Source organism: Hakea prostrata, chromosome 1 (assembly GCF_041222555.1).
Source record: "Hakea prostrata isolate BN-2017 chromosome 1, UWA_Hpros_2, whole genome shotgun sequence".
In the NCBI taxonomy this organism is placed as follows: Eukaryota; Viridiplantae; Streptophyta; class Magnoliopsida; order Proteales; family Proteaceae; genus Hakea; species Hakea prostrata.
The window spans coordinates 62239902-62254243 of record NC_142600.1 but is presented as its reverse complement, the minus strand read 5'-3'; positions in this window follow the sequence as shown (position 1 = coordinate 62254243).

Here is a 14342-nt window from a genome sequence, read left to right as displayed (position 1 = left end):
GGAGTCACGAGACCCTCCTTCATACCCCTTGTCTAGGTGGTGAGTGACCAAAGCTCTCTTCCCGTTAGTGGGTGTTGTAAGAGCACTTCATGCACCTGCATGAAGCTTCATGTTGATCATAACTATGTCCCATTGATGCCTCCAATACCTCTTCAAAGGTGTTATCCCACGCATAGGGAACTTCTCCTGTTTCCGCAAAGTCATCTGAAGAAGACAAAGATAATCCACAAGGATGAGTTCTAATGAACTCAGTAAGGCAACAATTCCATATACATACCACAATCACATCGTAAGTAAAACATGAAATAATGAAATGATGTGTTATGGATGCATCTAATAATTTAACTGTGCGAATCTCTATCCAAGTAGACATGTGAAATCCCCCGTATTTCTAACCCATTAACCCATGTTTTTAGGACTGTGAACTCGAGCCTCGGGTCGGCGACAACTGTGGGCCATTCGAGTTGAGCCCGAAGGTTCGGAAGTGGACCCAATGCAAGTGAATGACCCTAGTGATGGCTTGAAACCTCTTCTAGAATTTAAGAGGAGAGAGAAGTTTAGTCATGAAGGTTTTAAAAGGCGATATTGGCACGCCCGGAAAATGATGATGGAAAATTCAAATGACGAGGTAATTTCACCCAAGTATAGATCTTTGAAAGACCTTTCTACCTAGCCAAAAATCACTGAAATAGGACCTTGGTCGTCCCCTCAACCAAGGCTGATCAATTAGGCCGATTGAACTGCCGGTCGACCGCCCCCGCCCCGGTCGGAGCCAGAATCGGGTTTTTATTATTTAAAACCGTATTTATGTTCTCATTCTCTCATACTCACATTTTATAATGCTAGTGAGAGGCTGAGGCTAAAGGAGGAGGAGAAACCAAGGGAAGGAAGGGATTCTAACCTTTTGGAAGCGTGCCGACACCCAAATCATAGCGAAATCGTTAGAAAAAGTGAGAATCCTTAAACTCTCTTCTTTAAGCTTGGTTTTATGGGGTGTTCTTCACAATAGACGATAGATTTGGGTAGTTGATGCATGTTAGGTCTAATGAGTGTTTGTTTTAGTTATATTTATGCTTCTCTTTAGTTTAGAAGTGGTTTGTGCGAATCGTTGCAAATGATTTCACGTTTTGACTCTCTGAGATGCCCGCAGGTGATCTAGAGAGAAAAACTTGGGACTTTTTGATCTCGAACAAATTGGATCAAATTGTAGGACCCCTTAGGACCCTATTGCTTCCAATTAGATATTCGCAAAGTTTCGTTTCGATTCGACTTTGAATTGGCAATGAAATATTGAATTTTCGCCAAAACTAGGTTTAGAATGGCGGGTTTGAACTTAATTATCTGATTGGATATTGTTGGGTGATTTTGGGAACTCTTTTGAAACCCATTTGATTTCTAATTTGTGTATATTAATCTTCTTGTATGATTAGGAATTTTTGTGAGTTTAGTCGCCGACTCTTGTGAGCCGAAATTGTGAAATTGAGAAAAGAATCGAATTGAAAGGTGAGGAATGACTAACCATGTTGTATACTATTAAGTGTTGTTATTTTGAATTCTATTAGTGATATAAATTGGCCTAAACTGTTATCTATCATAATATGCTTGTGTGTGACTTTGTGTGAACGGAAGGTAAGTTTGATGTTGGGTATTATCCTTTATTTGAAACTTTATATTAATGATATGTAAACGATATGAGAATATATGTGATGAATGATGTTGAATGGAATTATTCTTCTTAACTTATTTTATCAACTAGGGTTGTGGGTTCGCCCATTACCCTAGTGACCTCATGTGATTGTATCTAGACTAAATTGCATAAATGATAGGTGTCTAGAAGTATTGGCCTAGGAACCCCTATGAAGCCGGTTAACCCGTGATGCTAGTGGTTGGGTCCTGGATGTCAAACAGGTCCTGTAACAACCCCCGTATTGTTAACTTGGAATCCGTATTGCAGGTCTGATAACCCGAAGGTCAAGTCATATTAAGTTGTGGAGTATCTGGATTGAAGTCCATGATCCATACCCTGAATCCATGGATTTGGATTCTCTTGATGAAGAGCCTGCTTTGCTAGGAAATTGGATCCCTAGTAGAAGTCAAGAGGTGTTTGAAGATGTCCGAAATGAAGATGAGACCTCCCCCATGTGTTGTTTAGGGTTAGGTTGGGGTTGGGATCAACCCCTTGAGCAAAGCACCCATGTACTGCAAAGTACTAGGGGGCGGTTGCTTAAGGCGGTTGATTGGGCCAATCAACCTCCCCAAGTGACCGCCATAGTCTGCTTGGGGATTTGCCCTAATTTGCCCCTGTCCTCTATAAATAGCGAACCCAGTCCTCTTAACTCCTTATTATATTTGGGATTGCTGTTGCGGATGGTTAGGAGGCAGAAGACACGTGCTGGAAGGTGAGAGAAGCTTGGATTGCAATCTGGATCCATTCCCCCATCTGTTTTGCAAATCTGGTTGAGGTAAGTGAATCCCCTTCACTCAATTCTCTTCCCTCAGCTTTTGGAAGGGATTAGATCCACCTCCTTCATGTTGGGGTGACCTAATTGTGATTGGTTCTATTCCCTAATCAATGATTTTGAGAAGATCCTATTCGAGAACGAATCCTTGCATTCGAATAAATGATGGATCTAATCAAGGGAGATGATTTGGGTAATGAATCCTTATAATTTAAGCTTACTGATTTGCACCTTTGTTATAGACTTTTTAAGAATGAAATTCGAACTTGAATCATCCTGAAATTGGATTGGAATTGGGTGATCAAAAGTCAGAATTTCAGACTTTGAAAACTGTCTGTAACAAGAACGGTCGCTTGTGGAGGTCGCTTGACCCAAGCGTCCGGCCCAAGCGACCAACTAGGTCACAATGACTATGTGAGATTTGTGTTTGCTTTGATTTGACTCCTGACCTTAATGTATTCTTGTAACCCTATGCTTAGGTGTTCTCTGAGTTTGTTGGAAGTCTTGTAATTGTGGTTTGGTTGCATTCTAGTAAGCTTTTACATATTATAGGTAACGACACACTATCTTGTTTATATGCAATGACATGCTATATGATGAATCAGATGTTTCTTACATTATTCATTAACCATGTAACTTGTTGTAGTTGTATAAGTCATTGTTATACTTTTGAATACCTACTGTTTGTGTTGTTTCAATATACTTTATCACTTTATGATATTGAACAAATGACTATGTTATGATGGTGAATGATGTGATGTAGTTGTGATAGAAGGGTATCCAATTGGGTATCCATTGCTTGGGATATCAGAGGGTTGTGGTATGGGACACATGCTAACTGATGCCCCCAACACTATTATGACTGATGGATGACATACCTAGGGAGTCTAGATTGCATGGCTAGGTACCCTACATGCTATTACCCTTTCAGTAGGGGAATTGAAGCCGAATGACCTGTGACAATGGTGACGTGACTCTGTTTCATCCTACAGCGGTAACCAGTCCGTGTGGAGACTCAGTGGTCCACTGTGGATCATGCAATGGTAGGGTTGCATATGTTAGGGTTGGGCTCATGGACATCCAAGGAGCGGCCAAAGAGTCGTGAGGGGTCATGAGAGCATTCTGCCCCAATAATATGCAGATGACCATAGGGTTAGGGAGTGGAGTCCAACAGCGGTAGCCAATCCATGAGGGTTCTCATTCCTAGGTTGCGAAGGATACGGAACCGAGTTGGTTGGTGCCATAGGGGAAGTATCTGGACTTCATATAGTATGTTACCAGTATGACCCTGCATTGGATTAGAAACCCTAACATGCGCCAATACTCATGCCAATGGTCTTGTGTTGCTTGTGTCTCAAGATGTTATGCAAGTGCACGTATCGCAATCAAGTAGTAAATAATAAGTAGAGTATCGATCCCACGGAGAATTTAATCTTTAACTTTTAATGTAAAAGTAAAACTAATTTAAACAAGATTAACAAGATTGATTTGTGATTGATGAACTAAATAACCAAATGACAGGTAATTAAACTAAAGAAACGAAATGGAAAATAAGCAATAGAAGGAATTTGAATAAGTAATGAGTGTTAGAAATCAATTTCCCTTCCCCTGAATTTATAATGCAAATACTATAGTAATACTACAGCCCAAAATATATCAAGAACCTGAAATGAAATGGCATAATGGTATTTTCCAATACACATGCATTAGCATCCTAATTCAAAATCTGCATATTCCTATGAAGAAATGAAATATGAATGCAATTTATACCCAATCTCCATCATGGCAATGTGAGGTAAGTGAGTATTCCTACCCAACCTACTAATTAACTAAATCCAATTAAAGACTAAGTTAACTCACACCATTCAGCAAGCATCTAGATTCAATTAATTTTCCAATTAACTAAATCATAGCAACCATTCATGAAAGATCATTCAAGAAACAAAATTAATCAATATATAACATGCTGAATTCATTGACAATAAATTGTATTGCAGTAAAACTAAAAAACACTATATAGGTACATCTCAAAATTCAAGTTTAGGTTCTACTATCACCCCAACACAGCACAAAGTTAGCCCATAACAGAAATCAAATACACAGAGATAGATATAGTTATCATTAAGCTAGAAGATAGGAAGATAGAGTTATAAAATTGAAAAGAAACTAAGAGCTGCAATGCTTCCACAAGAGCTCCAGCCTTCTTCTCCAGCAGATCGTCTTCTCCAGCAACTCTCCCTGCTTCTGCACGAGTCCAGCTCTGGTTCTCCTCCGTGTCTTCTGGTTCGCCTCCTTCTCCCTTCTCCAATTTTCCCCCAAAGTGATAGGTTAAAAGTGGCTTGTAGGATTAGAACATTTTCTTTTGATATCAACGGCTAAGATCTTTCATGGAATGACAAGAAGAAAGTCCATTTAGTTAGCCCTTTTCAGTCATTTCACTTTATGATACTACGTATGTCCAATCTAGGAATATTCTGTGTAGTGATGCTGCAGCATTGTTACAGCAAAGTTATGGTTCTTCCCCTACAATGCCAAGAGAAAGAGGGCTGATCAAATTCAACCATTAATTGAAGAGAAATTCATGCAAGAATGACATAAAGGACCTTTACAAAATGCAATATGTTAAGACTCAATAAAACAACATCTAATGACTACTAACACTAAAACAAAGATAAAAATACTCCTAAATCAAGCCATCTCAAGTATAAAGTTACCAATCTTAATTCTATTTCATAGAATTATCATCGTAGTAAGAGAGTGTTGACTTGAATCCCAACCATGGATGACTGATGAGGACTTAACCCTTGACTTGGAATCCAAATAGAGGTAACCGTGAGGGATCAGAGTGACTAGACCTACCCAAAGGAGGACTGGTGTTCTATCTTAAAGCATGTCAACTATCTAGAGACTTGCATAGTTAGATCTTGGTAGCATTCATATTATTGCATATCATTCATTTCATATAAGCATTGCTAATTGTGTTGACATATGTATGAGAAATGTGTTATCCTTACTGAGTTTGTCATAACTCATTCCTTTTCTTTGTATATTATATTAAACTCTATAGATGGTAGCACGTCGTCAGAAACCGAAGAAGTTCCACATGGGTCGAACTTCATATATGAAGAGGATGTGGCACCGTCAATGGGAGACAAAGATGTGGTCCACGAAGCCTCCTGTGGATGCTTGGAGTACACTTATAGCACCCATTGGTGGCCGGAGAAGGCAGATCGTTTGACATTTTGAGAAGTCCTTGGAGAAGAATTCGAGAACCCCCTTTCTTGATAGTTTAGAAAGGCAGTTTTTAGCTTTAGAAAAGTCTTCTGGAAAGAAGATAATTTAGTTTACTTTATTGCTTCCGCTGAACTCAATATTTCTTTTGAACTTGATTACTTTCATTTGATTCTTTCTTTAATTCTTTGTTGGAGTATTTAGACTCCTATAACCCCTTTGATTAATTATTGAATTTGCTCTTGCTTTTGATTATCTATTTCTTTCATTGATTATTACTGATGAGTAAGACCGTGGATCCTATGACAGATTACACCCACGGGTTGTCGGGTGGGTAACCGAGACCAGCGGGTGGGGTGTGACAGGCCCACTATCATCATAGAAAAGTAGGGTTGCATATAATAGATAAGGGCTCCTAGGCGCCAAAGACCGGTAACCAACCCGTGAGAGGACATGGAGAGTATCCTGTATATTATATGTCGATGAACACTGGGTTATGGAATGGGATCCAACAAATGCATGCTTCCCGTTGAGGGTTTCATTCATAGATAGGAAGGTATCGAACCAAAAGGGCACTAGGCATAGGGGAGATATTTGGACCATATGTAGTACGAGACCATATGACCTTGCACTGGGCTTAGGATTATCCTCGACACGCGTCAAATCTCATACCAAACAGTGATGTGAAAGAGTGGTGACCTATATGTGCATGAAAGAATTTATAAAAACAATTTAAATTACGAAAGGATTTTGTAGTGGGATCTTCAAAGTCAATGGACAATCTTTCCAATTATGTTCTAATGATTTAGGCCTTAGAAGGTAACGTGCCAAATGTGGCTAGTGAAGAGAATTTGCATGGAAGAATTTATAGAAATTAAATTTCCAAGTCCCAGTGTGTTTATTGGCATCAAATTAGGCTAGATACCAAATTTGGTCCCAAAATACCCCTTGAAATGGGGGTAAAAATTTGGCCTAAGTTTCGGCCTAAATGTCGGCGAAATTCGCCTATTTTCTAGTTTCACCAAGGGGCGAACCAGTAAATTTCTCTGAAATGTCGAACTTTGCTTAACGGTCAAAATAATTGACCGTTAAGAGGCCTAACTTGCAATATTTGAAGAAAACTAGTGGGGGCACTGTGCAATTTTATCCATATAAGGGTGCAGTCAAGATTGTAGGGACCATATAAGGGAACGCCATGCAAAAACTCGTTTTTTTATTAGTGAATCAATCAAATGAATATATGATCAACTTGCAAAGAAATTGACAAATAAATCATTATTAGAATGAAATTCATAGTTCTTTTTTATAAGAAAATTTTATTTTTAAATACGGAAATGGCCAAAATTATTGATATTATTCGAGTTGATTTGAAAGAATAAAATTATACTAACTTATGTTCTATGGTAAATGTTTGATTAAAAAAAATGTTCTAAGGTAAATATATATTTGTACTTTCTTCTCGGTAAAAGCAATTGAGTTTTAATTAATAATGTATAATAAATACTTTATGTCATTAGACTCATTTTTGTCTTTTAGACTATATTATGTTGATAAGGATTAGTTGTTGCGTAGAGAAGAAAAAGAACAAATTGAGTAGAACTTAAAGTTTCGTGAGACTCCTTTCTGGGGTGTTATCTCCCAAGTCCTCTCTCGCGACAATTAATTTCCCCTCTGCCCCTATGACCGAGTAGACCCCTTTGCTGGGGGGATGGCATCCGAGGTTGCCTTGTGCTGTCTGTCGTAAGGGAGTGACTGAAGGATCTCTCATCTAGGGCCCAAATGCTGCTACGTAGCTCGCTCCAACCCAGGTTTGTTCCCAAGAAAATATGAGTAATTAACCCACCAACTGCCCACCGTCTGAGCAATGAGTGATTTAATTCCCACTTACCATTTCTTCTCTAGTCTTGTCTCACTTTATTACCATTTTAAAATCTATACTGAGACTGCCTCCCACGAACTGAATTTATCCCCAACCATCGCCTTACATCTTTTTGGTTTCATCTGTACTTTAACTTTGGTTGTGCTTTGCTAATAAAAAAGCGACAGTAACTTTCCTTTTTTGGTTACTTTCCTTTGTTTTTGACTCTGCTCAACTCTTTCATCCCTGTCGGTCGACTTTGAGCCTTTTCACCTATGTGCGTGTTAGTATCATGCAGGGTCGAAGCCGCTCTTCCCCCAGAACTCCGGCAAGCAGATACTCACAGCCTGGTCCTGGCGCCCCTGTTGGGTTTGGTCAGGGCACCTCGTCTAAAGTTGGAGGCCAAGGATAGGCTTCTGGATGGAAACCGATCAGAGGACACTCTGAACCACATTTTCATGAGGCTCTAGCTGACACCCCCATCGATAGAATCCTTTACGGATATGCCATCGGATTCCCTCCACTTACTGGTGCGACACTAGGAGGAAGCATTTCTGAACTTTGGAGAGATCTGGGTGCTCTATCTGTCATTCCTTTTGGACGTGATAACATCAAGATAATCTTCTCCTCCACTGAAGCTCGCAGCAAAATCATCACTTTAGCTCCATGGTGGGTAGGTGACTACCTTATTCACCTCTCCATGGCCCCATTCCCAAACAACCGGAAGAAAGCTAAACTCCTACCTATTGCGGTTTGGGCTCAACTTAGAGACATCCGACGTAACTGCATGTATGGAGACCAGCTCTTCAACGTAGTGTCCAAGCTTGGCTATGTTTTGGATGCTCAACTCAATTACTCTGAACTTGGGCTTCCGCCTAACTCTGTTCGATTGAAGATCCATTGGAACATCAACTCTCCCGTTAAACTCACGGTACCGATTAAAAACTTGAATGGTGAAAGTTTCACTCTCAATGTCCTATATGAAGTCTTGTTTATCTGTTCAAGTTGTGGGAAGATTTCTCATGAAGCTGAATTTTGTTCCCTTTATGAAAACTATGGCTATACACCACCACCTTCTAGCCCGAGGCCTGTCCTGCCCGAACTATATTTCCAAGCTCTTACAAACCCAATCAGAAGCTTCATGACAAGTGTCTCAAAAGCTTTCAACAACAACAACAATGGCACCTCCTCGTCCAATAAGCTCACTCCTAATAGCCCTGGCTTGATGCAAACTGCTTTCAAAGGAGGTCCCACGTTAATGTCGGATGACGACCTTCTCAAAAATCTCCTCAATAGCCCCACCAAAAGCCTTGATTCCTTCCAACAAGATCTAAGAAATTTGTGTCACATGTATGATACACCACAGCAAATGGCCCCACCAAATACCCAGCTTTCTAACCACTTGGCTCCCACTACAAACCAACCGTCCACTTTGGTACCCAATAACTTTGACTATGTTCAAGAAAACCAAACTACTAACCCTGGTAAGGTTAAGCCACTGTTAAATAGATCTGTTTCTAGTTTGGAAAGGCACAACTCCCTTGTCTCTCTCGAAGGGATGAATCACCAAATGAAGCAACCTGCTACTGAAAATGAAGGAAGTGTCTCTGAAAAATGTCTTCAAAAGGCAGCAGTGGTTGAACCAGCTTTGGGAAACGGTAGCCATGTTGCTGTTCTTCAAGGGCCGAGTGGTAATGCTTCCGAAAAATTGCAACAACCACCCTCTTGATTTCCCCTACAAGTGAAGAAGAAACCCGACACTTGGCTATGGAACACGCATCTGGTGGAAAACAGGATTTCGAGGGAAGAAGAAACCTGGCACTTGGCTATGGAACACACATCTGTGGAAAACAGGACTTTTGAGGTGCATGCAACAAGTTCGCAACAAGGTAAAGAAAAAGGCAAGAAGGTGGTTGAGGCAGACGATTTTTTGACAGAAATCAACAAGACTAAAAATGCTAGAAAATCCTCTACCACTGAGGTAAATTCTACTAAGAATCGGGCACCAGATGCTCTAATGAATGGCTCGACCTTCCACCCTGAATTGGAATGCATTAATCTCCTAAAGGATCCGGCAGTTCTATCCTTACTGAAACAACTGAAAGAGAAAGGGTTTGAAAACAAATTGGGACAGCAGGTCTTCAACATACAATCTGTCAAAATTTTCAATGGGCGAATTGAAGCCAAAGCTTCCGATGAACCGGCTGGTGATGCACCGCCTATTAAGGACTCCGGGACAGGCAATGGAGGATCTGATGCAATTGTTGAAGGGGAAGAGCATTGCTGGCCAAGCAGGAAACGAACCCGCCAATCCCCACCTGAAGCTGACCAAGCCACACCACTAGACTCATTTCGGTATGCTCTTAACTCTCTGCTTGTTAGAACTTCTGAACTAATAGCCCACTTTGCCATATTCTGGGAAGAAATGAAAGCACGTTACATCAGCATTTTTGGGCAGCCTGTGAATGATCCATTTTTTCCTCCTACAAGACAACATAAAATGCGACACTGGCGCCAAACGCCCCCCAGGTCTTCCCCTACCACCACTATAGTCATTTCTTTGATCTTTGCATAGTTTATTTTATTTCTATTTGGGCTGTTATTTTCCTTTGGTACAATAAACTATCTGCAAAACCTAGGAACCGATTCTCAGCATAACTTTAATTTTGCTTTCTTGTCTGAGTAATGCTTAAGGTCCTGATTATTCTGTTTCATCTATTCTGGAGTTTCTAAATCTATTAGAAGTTATTTAAATCAGCTTGTTTATCTTTTTGTAACCATTACTAGTTCTTAATTCTGCCCCCATTATCAAGCCAAAACCGTCTCCTTTCTCAGGCCCTTCTTCAAAATGAACTTCCTATCCTGGAACATTAGGGGTGTCAATGGAAAATTCTCGCTTCAATGTCTGAAGAAAACTTTGGTCAAAATAAAACCACAGATTGCGTTCCTTTGTGATACTAAATGCAGCAATCACCAAAACCTGATAATCAAACAACCCTATTTTTAAGGACTTCTCCCTCGTCGAGTACTCAAACAGCACTGGATCTAAAGGACTTAAGGGAGGAATCATGGTGATTGCACAAAAAAGCATATCTGTTTCACTTGTACATGTGGATGCTCACATTTTGGGCATCTCAGGAGATAGCCCCTCTCCCTGGGTTGGGATTTTTGTCTATGCACCACCTACTTACCCTGAAAGGGTAGTGTTCTGGGAAAACCTTGACCTCTTCCTTGCCACCCTTGACAAGCCGTTCTTCATTGCTAGCGACTACAATGAGGTGATCAATGCGGAGAACAAGTTCGGAGGATCTTTCAAGCATACCCTAGCTCAAGCATCTTTCCTAAAAATGGTCAACTCCCACTCCCTGCTGGAGATTAAGGCACCAGGATCCTATTTCACTTGGACTAATCGCCAAAAACCCCCTAACCTCATCAAGGAAAAATTAGACCATTTGTTTTCTAGCCCTAGTTGGGTAGCACTCTTCCCATCAACCCATATCCAAAGACTCCCAGCTACCTGCTCTGACCATAATCCTCTGGTCTTGAAGGCAATGAAGTACAAACCTGGTGGGAGAAAGTTGTTCCACTACCAAATAGCCTGGCATCTACATCCCAGTTTCTCAAAGGAGGTCACTGAGAATTGGAGTGCTAACAGTGGTCAACCTTTGGTAAGGAAACTGGCAAAACTTTCTAGATACCTGTCATTCTGGAACACCTCTTCTTTTGGGAAGGTCAACGAGCTCTTTGACTGTCTGACCATGGAAATTGATGTTTTAGAGGCCTGCCCTTTCCCTGATCAAAAAATGATCAAAGAAAAAAGAGAACTCTTGTCCTGGGCCCTTGATGCTGAGGAATTTTTCTGGTTTCAAAAATCAAGAAGCAACTACATTGAAGCTGGGGATAGGAACACTAGGTACTACCATCTCAACTCAAAAATTAACAACCATGTTAGAAAGATTGTCTCTATCTGCCATGATGGAATCATCTTAACCGACCCTAACCTTATTGCATTGGCCTTTGCCAAACACATGAAAACCTTGTTCTCCACATCCAAACCACTAGATACCTCCTTCATCCAATGCCTTCCCCCCCCCCCCCCCTGGCAAACACAGGAATGTTAAGTCACCTAACCAAGGCCCCTCCCTTGATGAGGTAAAAAAGGTAGTGTTCTCCCTTGGCCCTTACAAGGCCCCCGGATGTGATGGCTTTAATGCATTCTTCTTTCAAAAACACTGGGACATTCTCTGTGAAACTCAATGGTTGCCCCTACAACTGGTTCTCCAGCACGAGGGGAATTAGACAAGGGTGCCCCCTCAGCCCCTACTTATTCCTACTTATTATGGAAATTACGTCCAGAATCCTTAATGAGTATCGAACCCTCAATATGTTCAAAGGTATCAAGATCACAAGAGAAGCCCCAAAAATCTCCCACTTGTTCTTTGCAGACGATACCTTCTTATTCTATAGAGCTGGGAAAGAGGATGTACTAACCCTTAAGGCAACACTAGAACTATTCACTGACATCACAGGACAAGAAATCAATTTGGAAAAGAGCGGAGCCTTCTTTAGCAGATATGTGTCTCATGACAAGAAAACCCAAATCCTCTCTATCCTGGGAATCAAGGAAATGAGCAAGGAAGCTACCTATCTAGGAACAAACTTGTTCCTAGGAAAATCTAAGAATGAAAATCCTAATTTCATTCTTACCAAGATCAGGGGCCGTTTCTCATCTTGGAAAGCTTCTATCCTCTCGTTTGCAGGAAGGGAAGTTCTCATAAAATATGTGCTCCAACCTCTTTCCATCTATCACATGCAATGCTTTAGATTCCCGAAAGCAATTTGCAAACAAATTGACTCCCTATGCCAAAAATTATGGCTGGGGAACCCAACAAAAAATAAGCAGCTGACCCTAATTTCTTGGGACAAATGTTGCAAGCCAAAGCATCTTGGGGGTATGGGTTTCAAAAAATCTAAGAACATCAACAAAGCTCTACTTCTAAAGCAAGGCTGGAAACTCCTCAAAGAACCATCCTCACTCTAGGCCACCACTCTGAAGGCGAAGTACTTTCCCAAAACAAGTTTGTTCACCCCCAAGATAAAACATTGAAGTGGCTCTTGGCCATGGCAAAGCATCCACAGTATCATCCCAGAATTGAAGGAAATGGTTACCCGAAAAGTAGGGAATGGGTTACAACTTCTTTCTGGTATGACCCCTGGCTCCCAGATGCTAGGACTGTTAATGAAAAGTATCCTCAATCCAATATCTGGATGCATAACACCACTGTGGCACAAATGGCACAATACATCTTAATAAGTAGGGAGTATCTCTCAAACTTCAATCTCCCTCTCTTCCCACTCTCACACTTTACTCTCAATTTGTCACAGGATGGCTAGGCATCTCGCATTTCCACCAACGGTGATTTTACCTCCAAACTAGCAGGGAAGGAATTAGTGAAGCTCAAATATGCCACAGTGAACAATGAATTCACAAATTGGTGGAAATTTTTCTGGAAGCTGCCAATACATCTGAAACTCAAAACATTCTTTTGGTATCTCCTGAATGCAGGGCTACCAGTTAGAGCTACACTTTCTCAATGGACAGAAATGTACGACATTTGTGAACTGTGCAACAATAAGACGGAGACTCTTTGGCACACCTTCATCTCGTGTGAATGGACTACAAGAGTCTGGGCAACGGGACCGCTGGGATTGCGTACGGAACATCTAAGTCAAAGATCCATCTTGCACCTGTGCAATGAACTCCTTGCGAGTTTTCAACATGATGCAAATAAAAAACAGTGGTTCTTTTCAGCCTTTGTAACTACCTTTACTTCATATGGACAAAAAGAAACAAGGCAACCATGAAAAAATTAAAACCCAACCCCCTGAGATTAATTAAGAATGTCGATAATTGGCTCCTTGATATGAAAATATCACCGTTTATGGTTGGAGACGAAGAAAATATAGGACAAACGAATAAAATTGGGTGCTTAAAACCACATTCTAATTCCGTTATTCTTCTTTGTGCAGGGATATATAACAAATCACTAGACATAGCAGGTTGGAGCGCGAGAATTATGGAACAAGGAAAGATCTTAGTTGCAATGACAGGGTACCTGAAAAAGAGCAACTTGGAGGAAGCAATAATAAAAATAAGGGAAGGCATGAAACACACAAATCATATCCAGGAATGTTGGGTTAACGAGGAGGCAACTCATTCCCTACTCCATAATCCTCCCCAAAGACAATGGCCTATACATTTAATTTCTGATTTGGTAGAAATTAAAACTAGGCTGGCTAATGTAGTTGTTTGTAACCATAAGTCCACATCCCTGCTAGACTCTTTTAACTATCTTGCAAGTAGATCTATTGACACTCATGACACGGACAATACAAGTAAAATGAGACTCATACCAAATGAGGATCTTTGTAACTTGATTATTCAATAATGCAATGTGTTTTTATTTGACCAAAAAAAAAATGTTGATAAGGATTATTAAGGGTGTGATTCATGTTTTGATTTGTTTTGTTTTGTGATGACAGTCATATTAAAAGACAAAGCATGAAATGTCACTAATAATTTATCTATCTATATCATAGACATATTATATAGAAAATTCCCTTTTGCACTCCTTTAAAAAATTTTGGGTAAAAATTAAAGATTTTTTTTCATTATTTTTTATACTGATTAGGCATATTTTAAAATTAAAATAATAAAAAGTATAAAACTCTAAACATTACGTCAAATTGTATTTGTTAGTCACTTTTTATATAATACATGTATAATATACCAA